The sequence below is a fragment of the Lemur catta genome, chromosome 4 (genome assembly GCF_020740605.2).
Source record: "Lemur catta isolate mLemCat1 chromosome 4, mLemCat1.pri, whole genome shotgun sequence".
Taxonomy (NCBI): domain Eukaryota; kingdom Metazoa; phylum Chordata; class Mammalia; order Primates; family Lemuridae; genus Lemur; species Lemur catta.
Genome location: NC_059131.1, coordinates 104,362,084 through 104,379,793, shown reverse-complemented (window position 1 = coordinate 104,379,793; position 17,710 = coordinate 104,362,084).

The following is a 17,710-nucleotide window of genomic DNA, read 5'->3' as shown; positions in this document are numbered from 1 at the left end:
ATAACCATAAGGATAGATAAGAGAATGTAGATTAAGTTCCTACAAAACATGAATGAAAAATCGATAGCCCCTCTACTGTTTAAAAGATGAGGAAAAAGAGGGCAGAAAAACAGGAGTTCAGATATGGGTGTACCCGGTCTCAACCTCTCCTGGTGGTCAATCCTGGAGGTCAACCTAATGGGAGAGGACGGTAGACACATCCAGATAGATTTCATGGAGGAAACTAATGCACTTGCGTTTTGAGGTGAGAAATTAGTGTCAGGCTTGCTCCTTGCTTTCTTTGCCATATCCTAGGAAAGTTGCTAAACCTTTGGAAAATTTATATGCTCAGCATGATGCCACATTCCACATGATGCATGCCCTCTCTTAGATTCACAGTGGCTGAGATAATCTCCCAGGTTCCCTACAACCAACACATGGTGTGATGAGGTTCTCATACATTAATACCTAGTGATACACTTATCACTGATAAAATAAACCAATTGGCGGAGTAAATACAGTGTCAGAACAAGGAAGTCTCAGAATCTAATTAAGGGATGACAGACTTTGGCATAGAGACCAGAGTCAATAGACTAAACAAGAATATTAAACATGGATTCAAGATTCTTCCTGCCACCATGACAACACAAATCTTTTTCTGGAAGCCGACAGGGTAACAGAGGGAATGGCCTGGAAAAAAAACAGCAAAAAGATGTTTTCTGTCTCTTTAAAACTTCCTCCACTCTTTCTGGGAACTGAGGCCTGCATCCCTGACTTGGGGCTCGGGGCTGGGGGCTGGGGGCCGGTGGTCGGGAGGCGCAGGGGAATGTCTTTTGTTCCTTGTGTTACAGGAGATGGCTCAGCTGAGCTGTCCACTCCATCCCAGGGCTGGGGTCTGGCCCGGGAGGTCTGGGTGGGCCTCCCAAGTGGGCGACTGTCAAAGTTTTGCCTTCGGCAGACATGGGACAATTAGAATCATTAATAACAATAGCCTAGAACTGGGAGTCTTCTCTTTAAAGCTCTGTATTTCTGCGTATGGACAGGAATTTGGATTTTGAGATGAGAGTCTGCCATTTTTCTTCCTTTGCTGGCAAAGTAACATATTTCTCTTTCCTTCTCCTCAACCATTTGTTCTTGTTCTTCTGATGTGGCCTCATGGACAAGTGCCAAGCTTTCGGTAACAACAGAATCTTGAGAAGGACAAAAGGAGAGTGTTCTTAAAAGAACAGATACAATAGTAATAGGGAATTTGCTCTTTGATTAGACTGACATCCCAGCGTTTGGGCTGAGGTATTTGCTGTACTCTTTATCTTTATAATATCACACATCTATACAGAAACACACACACAAACACACATCCTTCTTAACATAGGCTTATTTGGTTTCAAAATATAAACATGAAATGTTTCTGGCATAAAAAATTTTAGAAAATATCTAGTTCAGCTTGCATTTATTTAGGTATACATGGGCAATTGAAGATGATCTGGAAATTAAAGTAATTGTTAAAGATCACATGATTGGTAAACAAACAAAAACTAACACTTTATCAAGATCAGTAGCCAGGTCAGTGCTTTTTTACACACAAAGGAATTGATTAAAATCACTTATTTTTTATCTTTGCAATTACAGAACTAACTGCTTCAATGTTTTATTTATCAGAAGGTTATTTAGTCCCATTATGAGTCAGTATCACTATGAGCAATTTGAATGGAAAGATGAATAAGTTATGTTCCCTACCATTATGAGCTTACAATTAAGGTGTAACACATTATTTTCATAAAAGGGATAAAATATATGCATAAAGGATTACAAATGTAAAATTATTTATCAATTTATCATAGATTACAGTATAACTGGGATGTCACAAACCCTGCCAATTGTTGAGTATAACTCTATAGATTTATAATCTAAATCTCAATTTGTCTACGAGAAGATCCCCCTATCTCCAAGTATTCTTCTTCCTAAATATTCCTTTAGAATCCTCAGTGATACTGAGACAAAGAACTAAATTCAGACCCTGTATAATCCTCCAGTGGAAGATCCTAAGTCAAACTTTTTTCCCTCTTGGAATTGCTGGGTCACAGAAGGTCCTTGTGGATGTCATGTATAATAAGAGCAGCTTCCTGCGGCATTGACATCCCTTGTTCCAGGACAGCTGCTCTGCCACCCTGCTGTTGTCTTTTCTGGTTTGCTATGCAGTATCATCGCATTTCCCAGCCTGCTGCATCTCCTTCAGGGGCCTGACCTGTCAGCCACTGTCTCCAGTGTCCCCCTCTGCTCTCTCGAGGGAGCAGACTTTCCTGTTTCTTGTCTAGCTTTTTATAAGCAAGGCTTTTAATTCATATTAGAATTCTTTCATTAATAGAATATGGAGGTGAATCAAACATATCCCCAATTTGTTGTTTAATTCTAATAAAAATTATTTTGCAGTTTTAATTTTGCATTGTTTTATATTTTCACTCATTTTATATCTTCTCACCCGAGTTTTGCACTTACTCTGTGCAGTAGCAAAGAGTACTTTCATTCTTGTTTTGTAGAGGATAAAATTTAGAATGAGAGTACCCTAGTTCACACTGCTAGTAAGAAGGTTGAAATGAGAATACAAGTCTCCTGACTTCAATTTTCTGGCAGTTTTCATAACCATGTGCTATTTAATACTTTAATTCAGCATTATGGCCAAAGAATCTTGACAAATGTCTTGACATGAATAAAATACTGGATTATTTAAATGCAATTCCTTCCCTAAATAAACTATTTTCCTATAATAGAAAGTCATTCATCTATTCAAGTAGTAAATCTTAAGCACTTGTTGTATGCCAGGCAGCCTCCTTCTTAACGGGAGGGTATACAGCAGGTTTGCATCATTGCTGACTAAGAAGTGCCCTATATTTACACAGGCTCTGTGCCCTTGAGCCCCGTGCTGCTGCACAGACGCACCTATTTCCAACATTCTTCCTCATCTGTCAGGATTTTCTCTCAAGAGCCCTACATTTATCCCTACACCAATAGGGTAGGAAGTATAAATTAAGGCATCTAGACGGAGATCAGGAAAATCTTTCTCTCCAGTCCTAATATAGTACTATGCACATAGCAGGTTCAAAATATCTATGGAAAAAAATGATACATAAGGTTGATCAAACACGTCTTCACACAGATTATATACAGGGGTTTTACTCCAAAATATGATTCCTTGATACATATTTTGAATTAAAGGCCCTCAGAAATCCACAGGTGTTGGAAGGAATTTTCCTTCTATCGCCATAAAGACCACAGAGACCCATCAAGAACAATTGTCTTTCTGTCCCCTCCCTGTTATCTCAATGTCTATTGCAGAAAGGTGATCAAGAATGCAACCAGATCTGGCCCAACCCGTTTTAAAACAATGCCTGTCTCTCAGTTTACGTTAGTTTCCAGAGAAAGTCTTTGTAAGTCAGTCTGTTTCCCCCATCCATTCATTCTCCCAAGTATCTATTCAACATCCCTAGTAATCACTTATTTCCCCTCAACAGAATTATCTACATTCCTGTCTCTCCCTCTGTCTAAAATGAGGACCCCACTGGCACACTGGGCAATCACACTACGATTCTCCCTGCAGGCCTGGTAAACAAATGTGTAATCTGTTTCTCCTATGAATTGGCGTATTGGGAGTTGACCTTTCAGTAAAACTTCTGGGGCAGAAGGGGTAATTTTTCTCCGCTTCCCCCCCCCACATTTATAAGGTTCAAATTTTCTTTCCAAATGATCTGAGAGCCAGGAAATTCAGGATATATTCTCATAAGTTAAAAAGTTCTTTATATCTTGGTTTGCAATTAGGAAATTACTCTTCCTTAAAAAAAGTAGATTAAATCCAGGATGGAGTAGGAAATGAAGTTATTTTATTACACAGCAAGCTATCACGGTCTTAATGTATTTTCAGCAGAACTAGTCTGTATTATATGAAATGCATGTAGAGCTTGAATAATTTTATAGAAAAGAACAATTACTTCTCTAATACCCCTGAAGTCAGATGTCATTCAGAATGTAAAATTTTCAGGTTTGGAAAAGATACTAAGGTTCATACACTATAAGTTACATTGCACCTGCTGGAAGGCCTGAGGCAGCAACGCCAAAATCAAATCCAGAAATATTTTTGGCAGCAAAATGTGTGCCTAGTTTCATTAAGTGGTAAATGAAGATTATAAATTGTCTGATACCATTTCAAACCAGGCTGTGTTGCCAAAAACAGTAAACGACATTGGAAAGGTAGATTAGGGATTGTGGATCTGTGTTGCTTTATCTACTATCATCCTAAGATAATTGAAAATTGCCAGAACTCCATCCTGACCTCAGATTAGGAACAGATACAGGTACCTTTGGCCTGCCTGGGTAATATTTGCCGAATATAGTTGGCTTAGAGAACAGGACTGGTTAGATAATCACAAATGTTCATTCTTTGACTGCAAACACCCAGCATCATCTCGGCTTCGCTGCCACGTCACTACCTGTTTCTTCTCATTCTCCTTGCTGGTCGCCTCACTCTCTTAACCGCTCCGTGTTGAAGAGCTGCAGTACTTAGACGTTTCCCTTCTTAGAATGCACCTACTCCTCTAGTCTGAGGGCTTTAAAGCCATATAAATGATTTCTAATTTATTCTGCATCTAACACTTCTTCTCTGAACTCCAGACTCATTAATACTGCTGTCTTCTCACCATTTCCATTTCAATGATAAATGAGCATCCTCGAGTATAGTATGTCCAAAACTGAGTATTTATTATCCCACAAAATCCACTCCCTCTTGCAGTCTTCCAAAACGTTTCCATGGCTCTTCCAGGCACAAACAGTGCTCCATTTGCTTAGCCACCTTATTACGTATATCTGTATCACCTTATACCATAATTTGTTTACATCTTTCCCCCAGTACAATCTGTGCTTCTTGAAGGCAGGAAGCATGACAAATAATGCTGGAGTTTAATTTTGTTTGACATTATTTGAGAGTGATTGCTTGATTATCAAGCCACAATTCTTAACAGTGACATACTCATGATTGCTTGCCAAGATTAGAGAATCTGTAGCCAATCAAAATGATGGTCCAATACATATCATGGCATCATTAGAATAATAGAGTGATATTCTTAACTAGAGTTTCTTGAAGGATGATTCTCAGAAATCTAGTCTTATAAGCTTTTGAAAAAAAGGTATCTTATAATCATTTAAGTATGGAACAGGTGGTACATATAAATTATTTTCCTCTTTGAGATTCGCAATACATGGGGTATAATAATAGTTCTCACAATCCTTCAGTAAAGTAGCTGTATCTAGAATTTCCAAGTTATTTGACAATGAAATACTTTTTTGCATAATGTCTTCTGATAGTTTTTGGAGATGATTCTCTAACCTTCTGAAATCTATATAAAGATATAATGGCCCTAAAGGGATCCTCCCTGGGCTAAACCTCTTGGTTAAATGATCTAGTTAAATGATGTCACTCAAGTCTTCCCTTTGAATTTTTAGGCAATCTGTCCAGGCCCGATATAGGCATAAGATTAAGCAGGCCTATAGTGTACAAAACTTCCTAGAATATTTTATAAATGGAAATATCAGTGTCTACTTCACAGAAATAGCTGTGTCTATAACTAATAGACCAAGTAGCTGCTGTCTATAACTGTGCTAGCTGCTGACTGAGCTGCAGGAACCCAGCTAAACACAAGGTTCCAAGGTTCCCATGGTAGGTCGCACGGTGTGACTGCAATTGAAAGCTGGGGCAGCCCATGCACATCACTCCAGTACAGGCCCAGGGAGGGCATGTTTACTTTGGCTCCAAGTGACTAGCATATTTAAGGGGTCTCCTGCTCAAGTCAACTGGGCAAATGCTTTGGGGTCATTTTGGAGATGGTTGCCTGAAAGCTTCAGGTAGTCCTAGAGCAGAGTCATAATATTAGGCACTATGATTTGAATGTTTTAGTTCTCTTAAAATTCATGTTGAAACTTAATTCCTAATGCAACAGTATTAAGAGATGTGGCCTTTAGGAGGCGACTGAGTCATTAGGGCTCTGCCCTCATGGATGGGATTAGGCCCTCTTAGAAAAGGGCTTGATGGAGGGAGTTCAGCCCTTTTTCACCCTTCTGTTTCCTCCACCAAATGAGGACAAAGCATTTCTCCACTCCAGAGGATACAGCTACAAGGAGTCATCCTAGAAACGGAGACCAGACCCTTACCAGACCCTGAACCTGCCAGTAGCTTTATCCTGAACTCCTAGCCTCCAGTACTGTGAGATACAAATGTCTGTTCTTTAGAAATTACCCAGTCTGTGGCGTGTTGTTATAGCAGCACAAAGAGACTAAGACATTAGGAGAATATGTCTGTCCTGTCTATTGGTCAGTGCAACAAAATAAAGGCTAAAGATTTAGTACTACAATACTTCACATAAACAACCTTCAGAAAGCCAGATAAAAGACTAAATAGGTCTCTAGTTTCATCCTGGTGAATCTACTTTTTGTTATTACCTCCTCATTATAAAAGTGGAATAGATCACACTGTCAAAACCATACTTGTTGATCTAAGTCTTCAAAGTCAACGTTTTAACTTAGGTAATACCTTCTAGTTCAAACTAATATCACTTAGTAACTTTGGTGAGTAACTGAATTAAATGAAATCTGGCAAATTTTAAGAAAACTGCTTAGGTTCAGATGATAATTGCACATACTCTTCCAGAAGTTTCCTTATTCACCAGTTAGATCTCTAACAATTTACTCTCAGAATTATGGCCTTATTTTCCAAGAGGCCATATTGCTTCTAATGTCTGGGACAATGTCAGTATTATTTTATACCCCTTCTAGTCTCAGACTGAGTTTTTTCCCCCCTAATCCCAGATTTACCTTCTTTTGGCACATACAAATAAGGGCTGTCTTTGTAGTCACTTTCACTATCCCTCGAGCTGCTGTCACTCTGGGTTCTTGCTTTAGAAGTCCTACTTTTATACAGTCTTCAATTTTACAGTTCTTAGCCTTTTGTTTCCTATTTTCCCCAATCCTAATATTCTGGACACTTTGTCTTTGCCAATCTACTCAGGAATCCTTTGCTTTGAAAGGATTCTTCCCCTAGCACAGAATCTGAATCACTCATTCCTGACTTCATGCATTCCAACTCCTTCTCCACCCTTTTTCCTCTGGCAAAAATCTCTTCATTATTCACAAGTTCAATATGAAATATGTTCTCTCCTATTGACATGAATAGAATATTATTTTCTGGAACATAATCATTGTGTGGATCTCATCTAGATCCTTTTCCTCATTACAATATAGAATATATTTGCATGTTAAAAGTATCACTTCTCTACCCTTTGTATTTTATTGACACTAATAAGTGTTCTATGGAAGAAGATCTGTAATATGTGACCCTTCAGTAGAAGCCACTATTTAAGTCCTTCTAGCTATTTGTCTCTTGATCAGCAACCGACATTTGGCTAACATACTGAAGTTGAAACTTGCATTAGCAAAATTAAAAATATTCAAGATAGGTGGATTGGCTTAAGTAATTTAGAGACAATACAACACCTTTAATAAACATATTATTTAAAGAAAACCCAGTGAGGTCTGTAATCTGTACTTTTAGGGAGGTTTGATCCTTAATTGAGGCTGTAACCAACATTGGTTTAGGAAGATTTCTGATAGCAAGATTATCAATCAAAGGGACTCCACATCCTGCTTCTAGAATGTTATTGGATCTGCCCAATGGAACAATTTCATATAATATATCATCAGGACAACTAAAAAGGCAGATGGAGAGAGAAAGGGAAAATCCATTGAGCTCACAGAACAGGTTGAATGACCAAGTTGAATTCTTGCTTACTAATAAAATGTTTGTGTAACAAATGGCTTTGTGGCTGATGCAATTTGATCTGACCTTACTCTTATACCTCATAATGGGATTTTAGAGAAGAAACTAATCTTTTCCTCAACTATCTTTAAGGGCTTGTCATTATCTACAAAAAATAATATAAGAAGTGTGCAGACCAAATTGGCTTAAGTTGGTTTGCAACACCTTACTTTTATATTTTTTATGTAAAACAAAGGCATGCAAAATTGGGTTGTTGTCTGTAGTCCATTCTCAATCTATCATCACAGTTTTTTGGTGGGAGGGAAGAAGGAGGAGGAATATTTTCACAGGAAGACTTAAAAAGCTTCTGGTTTATGAAAGAGACCTAAAGTTTTCTAAACCATATTAAATTTTTAATGTCAAAATTATTTAAAAAATAACAAATTACGCATAAAATAAATTTCTGGCATGCAGCTAGTGACTCATAAGCTTTTTTAAATTAAATTTTTCATTTGTAAATGATTAGAGATTCACAGGCAGTTGTAATAAATAATACAGAGATACTGTGTACCATAAACCTAGTTTCTCCCAAGGATAACATCTTGCAAAACTATAGTACAATATCACAACCAGGATATTGACCTTGACACTGATACAGTTAAGATGCAGAACAATCCCCTACTATACCAGCTATCTTTTCCATTGCCTTTTTGTAGCCACAAGCACTTCCCGCCCATATTCCTCTGCCATTCTTAACTCATGAAAATAACTAATATGTTTTCCATTCCTATATTGTCATTTTAATAAAGTTATATAAATGGAATCATGCAGCATGTAAACTTTCAGGATTGGCTTTTTTAACACTGTATAATTCTCTGGAGACGCATTCAAGTTGTTATATATATCAAATAGTTTGTTTCCTCTTTTTCTGTTGAATAGTATTCCCTATGGATATACTACAGTGTGTTAAAACTTTCACCTGCTGAAGGACATCTAGGTTGCTTTTACTTTTGACTGTTATGCATAAATCTGTTGGGAACATTTGTATACAGGTTTTTGCATGAATATAAGTCTTCATTTCTTGGATAAATGCCCAAGAGTGTAATTGCTAAGTAATATGGTAGTTGTATGCTTAGTTTATTAATATATTGTCAAACTGTTTCCCATAGTAGCTGTACCATTTGCATTCTTACAGGAATGTATGAGTGATCCAGTTTCTCCAGATCCTTACCAGCATTTGGTTCCGTCACTATTTTTTATTTTAGCCATTCTGATAGGTGTGGAGTGAAGATCAGTGATTTGAATTTTCACTTTCTTAATGGCTAATGATGTTAAACTTCTTTTCATTTGCTTATTTTCCATCTGTATATCCTCTTCAGTGAAATATTTGGTCATGTCTCCTGTCCATTCTCTAATTGGATTATTTAATTTTTACTGTTGAAATAAGTAAACTCTTTATATATTCTAGGTGTTAGTCCTTTGCAAATGTTATAATTATGATTATATCATAATATTTTCTAAGAAGTTTTATGAAGAATGAGTGGTGAATCTTGTCTAATCTTTTTTCTGCATTAATTGATATTATCATGTGTCATATCAATAGTAATATTTTCTTGTTTGGCCTGATAATATGGTGAATTACACTGATAAACTTTGAAATATTGAGCTAGCCTTGCATGCCTGGAATAAACTCCATTTGGCTGTGGTGTATAATTCCTTTTATACATTGCTAAATTTTATTTGCTAGTATTTTGTTAGGAATCTTTACATATATATTTATGAGGAATATGGTAAATTGATATGTATATAATAATTGTGTTAAATAATGTGTATTATGTGTACATTATGTGTATTATTATGTGTATAATAATTATGTGTATAATTATAATTATGTGTTCATCCTATTTCCTCAGAGAATGGTTATAATTTAAAGATAATCAAGGATGTGAGTGCCAATCTCAGTTTTTGATTCTTACCTCCCACCTATTTTGTTAGCTGAAATACAAATTCATGTTCTTTCCTTTGCTATAATTTTTTCCATGCTTCTTCTGGACAGCTATGGCTGTTATTCTTCTTTCATTACAGGTACCACCATCAGTGCTGGTTGCCTTAGAACTGTTGTCCTCTGCCCCTTTGTTTCTAATGTCCTTCTTTCATCGCTTGTCTGATATTGATCCTGAAGTTGAAGTGATATCATAACTCTCTGTTGAATATTGGCATTCAATCCGTGTAAGAAATTCCTGTCATTAAGAGATTGTACTCATGTGGGCCCCTAAATCTATCTGCCTTTCTAAAAAGAATTAAGAGCACCTCCCGGAGCTATGTCAAAGGACATCTGAGTGGCACACTACATGCTCAAATAAAAAGAGAACACATACTCCAAATCCTATGGAGATAGGTAGTAGAGTCCCTTGCCTTCCAGATAGGCAGTATCCCCAGTAAAAAGAAAACAAAACAAAAAAGTAAGATTTTTAGGTTGCCATTTGTGTTTGTACATAGGTTATAATGTAACTGGTGCATTTTGGAGTTGATGCGTTATTACATATACACTTCAGCCCTGGGGTGTAACTCATCAAGTCTTCACTAAAATGTCTCTTCTTTTGAGTTTATATGCTACAATGAATAAGGAATATTTGGTAATGGGAAGTGAATGACCACCCAGTAGTTTAATGGGTTTTAAAAAAAAGTGGGGGAATTACTAAATGAGTTAAACTAGTGCAAACTGACTTATAAAAGGAAATCAAAAGTGATCTGAATTTGAGAACTTTAGGAACTACTTAAAGAAATAAATAATACTAATATGTTTCCATGTCTAACAGTAACATGATCTTCTTATGATTTTTTTAATAAGAAGAAAAAGGATACACAAGTATATGTATCACCAGAGTGTAAGTAAATAATATTGTTTTGTAATAAATATTGAATAAATGCTAGCTGAAATTACTCCAGGGAAATAGAATCATACGTGGAACATGGAGTTCTGTAATTTTCTTTGGCCCATTTTCAATTAAGAAACCTGTGCGTTTGTATTCCAACTTCCCTGAGTAGCTCTCGCAGGGCTTTCTGGGTGAGGCAAACAGAAGGGGATTTGGATTATCTACTCAGAGGTCATCAAAGTAGTTCTCCTTTTACATATTTTACATATTTGGCTTTGGCTATGTTTTTTCCTTTGAAGAGTCAATAGATCTTACAGTTTTTGCTGATATATATCAGGTATGCTGAAATCGCAAGTGAAATTGAATTTAAAAAGTTATGAACCTTACTTCACCGTGATTCTGTCATACAACGGAATAAAAGTGGCCTAGCGTGGTCCTCTTTGCACAGTCATGGGAAACTAGGGCCTTAACTTTCATTGTGCATTTTGCAAGAATCTATTCTAGCTAAGGAGCCTATTAAATCTCTAGAAAAGTCATTGACGTTAAAATTTATATGCAGACTTACCCCATAAAATTGGGATGATACACAAACATATTCAGTCATACTGCTAAATCAAACAATATTATGAATTAATTGTGATCACATTGGAAGATTTACAATACAATTCAACATGCCATTAAAACTCCATTTCTCTCGCTGCAGAGTAAATGCAGACATGACTTATAACTTAACAACTAATGGGACTTTAAAATACTATTATGTGTCATTCTGCATATGAAATATACTACATCAGACCTGAGCTCCTATGAAGGAGATTTTTTCCACTGAACATTGATCCAGGCACACTTTCTCTTGTCCTTAGTTTACATGTAACATCATAATTTGGAACTCATATATTAAAATATGTTATTAAATTCTCCTAAATAATTTTGTTTACTTTAACTCACTTTTGTACTCTCTGAGTTTATAGCAGCAATATCACTTGCAGTTTCCATTTTTACGATCAGTGTTAGTTTCTCATGTGAAATAGATGCAGCAAGAATGTTGAGCACAGCTACATCTAACTAGAGGTAATATAGATCTTATTATAATTATAAAATTATTTTTTTATTTTACAACCCAGTTCCACAAATGATATAATTATAAAATTCAAGAGGAAGTTTCCATTGAAATCCAAGGCCTTTCTGCAAGTTATAAAACTAAATATTATAAAATAATATATGTAATAAAAAATCAAATAAATTTTGAATACATGTTCTGTACGAGACTAGAATAAATGCTTTATAAATATGAACTCACCTAATTCATGCAACCAGCCTCTAGAATAAAAATTATTATTCCCATTGTAAAGGAAAGAACATTGGAATTTAGAAAGAGTAAATTAACTGATCCAACAACAGTAACCTATAACTGCCACATATAACTCACCAGTTAATTTAAAATGGCTTATAATATTGCACTTGTGCAGAGATGAAAAAGAGTCTTCATCTAATCTCCTGGTATGGCTTAGATCCTGACACTAGAGAAAACTGGTCTACATTTGTGATTTAGCTCAGAAAGTTGTATCTATGCAGATACAAGATTCAAAGGTGAGGGTGGATGAGGAGATGGACTCTGCTTGAGCTTAAATGGATAGTGGAGGAGTCTAGAATACTCTACGCACCTTATTTCCAAACACTGGATAAGAATAGGTCTATCTCTCTTTAAGAAGTTTTAAATGGACAAAATCTTGCATAGATCATCAAATATTATAGTAGACTAGCAATATCTAAAAGGCAAGCATGGCTTAAAGCATGCAAAAGAAAATGCAATGAGATATCACTGGGGTTACCCAGTGAGAATGGCCTTTATCAAAAAATCCCAAAACAACAAATGCTGGCGTGTATGCAGAGAGATAGAAACACTCTTTACACTGCTGGTGAGACTGCAAATTAGTGCAACCTCTGTGGAAAAGAATTTGGAGATACTTCAAAGAGCTAAAAATGGAAATACCATTTAATCCAGCAATAACACTATTAGCATCTACGCAAAGGAACAAAAGACATTCTGTAATAAACACATCTGCACCTGAATGTTTATGGCAGCACAATTCACGATAGCAAGGATGTGGAAAAAAAACCAAGTGCCCTTCAATCCATGAGTGGATTAATAAAATGTGGTATATGTATACCATGGAATACTACTCAACTACAAAAAAAAAATGGTGATGTAGCATCTCTTATATTATCCTGGATAGAGCTTGAGCTTGTCCTTCGAAGTGAGGTATCACAGGATGGAAGAATAAGCACCACATGTACTCGCCATCACATTGGTATTAACCGATCAACACTAAGGTGCTCACATGGTATTAATATTCATTGGGGGTTGGAGGTGGGGTGGATAAACTCACAACTAATGGATATGGAGCACACTGTATGGAGGAAAGGCATGCTTGTAGCCCTGGCCTGGGTGAGGCAAAGACATTATTTGTAACCAAAATGTTTGTACCCGCTTCATATTCTGAAATAAAAAAAAAAATTGAGGGCTAAGGTAGAATTCCAATTTCTTCAATCTCAGTTCAATGCTTTATCAACAATCCCTGCTGCTGCTTTTACTCAGAGATTTCATACCATAGCCCAGTATTTCCTCTCCCACTGTCATGGCATGTGATATTATCTAAAACTTTGCTGGTTTACCTCCTAATTCTGACCAAAGTGTGAAAGGCTGTCTTATCACACTAAACGTGAATGTATATGGATCATCAAATGGAACACCAGCTGTGTGGGCCAGGCAGCATCGTGCAAGGCGAGGTAGCTGCAAATGAGTAAGCATTAAGCCTGTGACTTACTAAACTTCATAAAAACTATTTCTCAAGAATATCCTAGGGAGAAAATCTGGATGGGAAACCCAAAGGTAATACAATGCAAATTATTGGGTTCTAAAAATAATAATGATATGATAATTTGAAAATAATATAATAGTTAACTTTTATTGAACACCAAATATGTGCTGAACATTATACAAAGTGTATTACATGGATTATTTCATCTAAACTTCAAAGAATACCAAGAGTTTGAAAGTTTAAAAACTCATAGATCTTGATCACAATTACTCAATGTATCGTGAAGATTAAATTTAGATCTAGGTGGTGTGTGGATGCTTTTATAGTCTTAGCAAGACATCGTTATAGTTAAGTGGTGATTGTGTAATAATGACTGATGGATCATTTAGTGAAGTTGTATTCCTTCAAATGTGCTGCCAAAATTTCTAGCATTCAAATGTATTAACAAAACAAAAATTGTAATCCATTCAAATGGAGTGAGAACAAGGAAAATGCCAAGTGGCGACTGAGAGCCCAAAAGGATTACTACAGGATCAATTGAATGATTACTTTATATCTACAGGCTGGAGAATGATAGATTCCCAGAAACATGTGCAAATAGGTAAGGAAGAAGCCTGGCAACCTTTTGATATCAATGTTGTGAGGGCTGGAGTCCCTGAGTGAACAAGGCAGTGTGGGCTGGTGGGTAAGAATCAGCCAGACCACCCAGTCTCCGGGAATCAGCAGCACGCAGTAACGACTAGACAGTCACACTGCTGAGAAGAGGGCATCGTCAGCAGTAGAGAGAAATTAATGAAATGTGAAAATGCCCAAAAAGAGGAAGAACAAATGCTGAACACTGCTCTGAGTCTCTGAGCTCAGCATGCCATCCTATCAGAGAACATGAGTATCCATCCCAATGCTGTCGTTTTGTTACCACTTCGGTTTCTGCAAAATCCAGCACTCCCTCTCCGGCCACTTTCTATGAGACACAATCTCATTCATGCATAGGCCCTGTACATTATTCTTCATATTTCATAGCAGAACTTTGTCATCCTTTTTATTTTTAAAATAATATTGGTTGTCAAGCCCAATCTTATGCAGAACCCCCAAATAAAAACAGGTAAAAGAAGAGCTAAAATGATCAAAGTAAAAGACCTAGATTCCAACCAGTTTAACTTCTCGCCCTCACAGTCCCTGCTTCACATCCTTGCACTATCAGAGGCCCCGGAGATCCTCCAAAGAACATTAAGACTTCAAGAAGCATCATTTAAAAACCAGTGATTTACAAGAAAATGTCTGAGCTTCTTAGCTAGACACAGAGTTATACTCCAAGGCTCCTTTAGCTACAGGGTAGTGCCTTATTATTCTTTTAATCTAAATACCTTGTATGGTGTGTGGCATATGGAAATGATAAATAAGTGATTGCTATGTGAAAATTAAAGTGTGAGATACTGTTAGAGATGGAGCTTGTCAATAATCACACCACTAACAATCAGCACAGGCAATATCGCAACCCAGATCATCCTGGCAGCAATTGCAGTGACTTTGGCACAACACCACGTAGCCCCTAAAGCTTCTTCTGTGCTTTGAATGTTTGTGTCCCTCCAAACGTCATGTGTTGAACCTTAGTCATCAATGTGACAGTACTAAGAGGTGGAGCCCTTATAAGGGAAGCGCCCTCAAGAATAAGATTAGTGACTATAAAAGAAATGTAAAGGCACATTCACCCCTTTTGCCCTTCTGTCTCCTCTGCCACGTGAGCACACAGTCGTCGTCCCTCTCGCCGCTTCCACCATGCGAGCATGCAGCAAGAAGGCACAAGCCCTCACCAGACACCAAATCTTGATCTTGGACTTCCTAGCCTCCAATGCTGTGAAAAATAAACTTCTCTTATGTAAAAAGTACCTAGTCTGTGGTATTTTGTTATTGCATCAGGAATGGAATAAGACATCTTCCAAATGAATTTAGGGTCATCCTTCCACTCTCCAAGTTCACGTCCCATAATTTACTTTCTCAATTGGATTTCTTGAGAGTTGTATTTGGACAAAGCAATTGAAGCTTCAGGAATTTAAAAGTGAATTAGTTTGTAATGATGCTGACAGATCAATTAGTCACATTAATAAACTTTTATTATTCAACTATGTATGCACTCTGCTAGGCATTGTCGGTGAAACAAAAGAAATGAAGAGTTCATCTTTGTTTTTGAATAGGTCACTCTCTACTGTGGAAGATAAAATGTCCTAAATCACTATACATTATGCATATGATAAATACTGTTAGTCCAGGAGAGAGAGTTGAAAGTTTTTTTAACTTTAGTTGAATTCTTCTAAGGAGAATTCCTGGGTGAATTGACATTTTAAAAGCTGAAAGTAAGTCCTCAGCAAATATCTGGAACAGATGTTAAAGTTGATCTTGAGGTGGTGTGTGGAAAGTCTAGCTGTGTTTAAAAGATCAAAAATGAATCCATCTGGTAAAGTGTGTTTAGGAAGAACTATTATCAGACTATTTATGTATTATAATCCTAGAAAGTAAATTGTGGCTAGTTTGGAAAATAGTATAATTAAATTTTTAAAAAGTATTCTAAATGCTCATTTATTTAAACTCTCTTTTCAGTGACAACATTACTTTCTTCTTCAGTGCAAAAGAATATTTCTCATCAGGAATCCTTTGTTGTACACAAATTTTTACTTTTTTTAATTTCAAAAATTTTAGGGGGTACAAGTGTTTTTTGTTACATGGGTGAATTGTGTCATGCTGAAGTCAAGGCTTTCAGTGTACCCACCAGCAGAATAGTATACACTGGTACTCAGTAGGTAGATTTTTATCTCTCACTTCCCTCCCCCTTTTTAGTTTCCAATGTCCATTGCAGCTCTTGATGACCATTTATATCCTTCATTTACTTCCCACTTGTAAGAGAGAACTTGCGGCATCTGTTTTTCCATTCTTAAGATACTTTACTTAGAATAATGGTTTCCACTTCCATCCAAGTTGCTTCAAAAGACATTATTTCATTTCTTTTTATGACTGAGTTTCCTTATCCACTTACCAATTGATGGGCACTTAGGTTGATTCCATATCTTTGCCAGAGTGAATTGCGCTATGATGAACATTCAGGTGAAGATGTCTTTTTTATAAAATGACTTCTTATCCTTTGGGTAGATACCTAGTAGGGGGATTGCTAGACTGAAAGGTAGGTCTACTTTTAGTTCTTTGAGGAATCTCCGTACTGCTTTTCATAGCGGTTATACAAGTTTACATTTCCACCAAGAGTAAGTAAGCATTCCTTTTTCACCACAACCACACCAACATCTATTGCTGTTTACTTTGTAATAATGGTGATTCTGACAGGGGTAGGCTGGTATCTCATTGTGGTTTTAATTTGCATTTCCCTGATAACTGGTGATGTCAGCATTTTTTCATTTTTGCCATTTGTTTATCTTCTTTTGAGAAGAGTCTGTTCATGTCTTATGCCCACTTTGTGGTGGTTTTGCTTGGCTTTTTCTTGCTGATTTCTTTGACTTCTTTGTAGATTCTAGATATTAGCCTTTTGTCAGATGTATAGTTTGCAAATATTTTCTTCCATTCTATAGGTTGTCTGTTTACTTTGTTCATTATTTCCTTTGCTGTGAAAAAACTTTGTAGTTTAATTAAGTCTCATTTGTTTATTTTTGTTGTTGCCAGTACATTGCTGAAAAGGGATCTGTGTTCAAAACGGATATTGGTCTGTAGTTTTCTTTTCTTGTTGTGTCCTTTCCAGGCTTTGGTATCAGGGTGATACTGGCTTCATAGAATGAGTTAGGGAGGATTCTGCCCTTCTAGATGTTATGGAACCCTTTCAGCAAAATGAGTGTCAATTCTTTGTGGGACTGATAGAATTTGTATGTGAATCTACCTGATCCAGAACTTTTTGGGGGGGAAGCGGAAGTTTTATTCAATGAGCTTCAATCTCATTATTTGTTATTGGTCTATTCAGGATTTCTATTTCTTTCTTATTTAAGGTAGGAGGTCATGTGTTTCCAAAAATTTATCCATTTCCTCTAGATTTTCTAGTTTGTGTGAGTAGGGGTGTTCATCATAGTCCCAGATTATATTTTGTATTTCTATGGTATCAGTTATTTAGGTCCTGTAAGCCTGGTGGCAGGCAACCCTCCGCTCCCTAATGGAAAAAGAAGAAGCCTACGAGACCTGCCGAGGACAATGCCTGCAAGGCCCAGCTAAGTTAAAGGACGACCACACCTGGATGGTTACCCTGATAA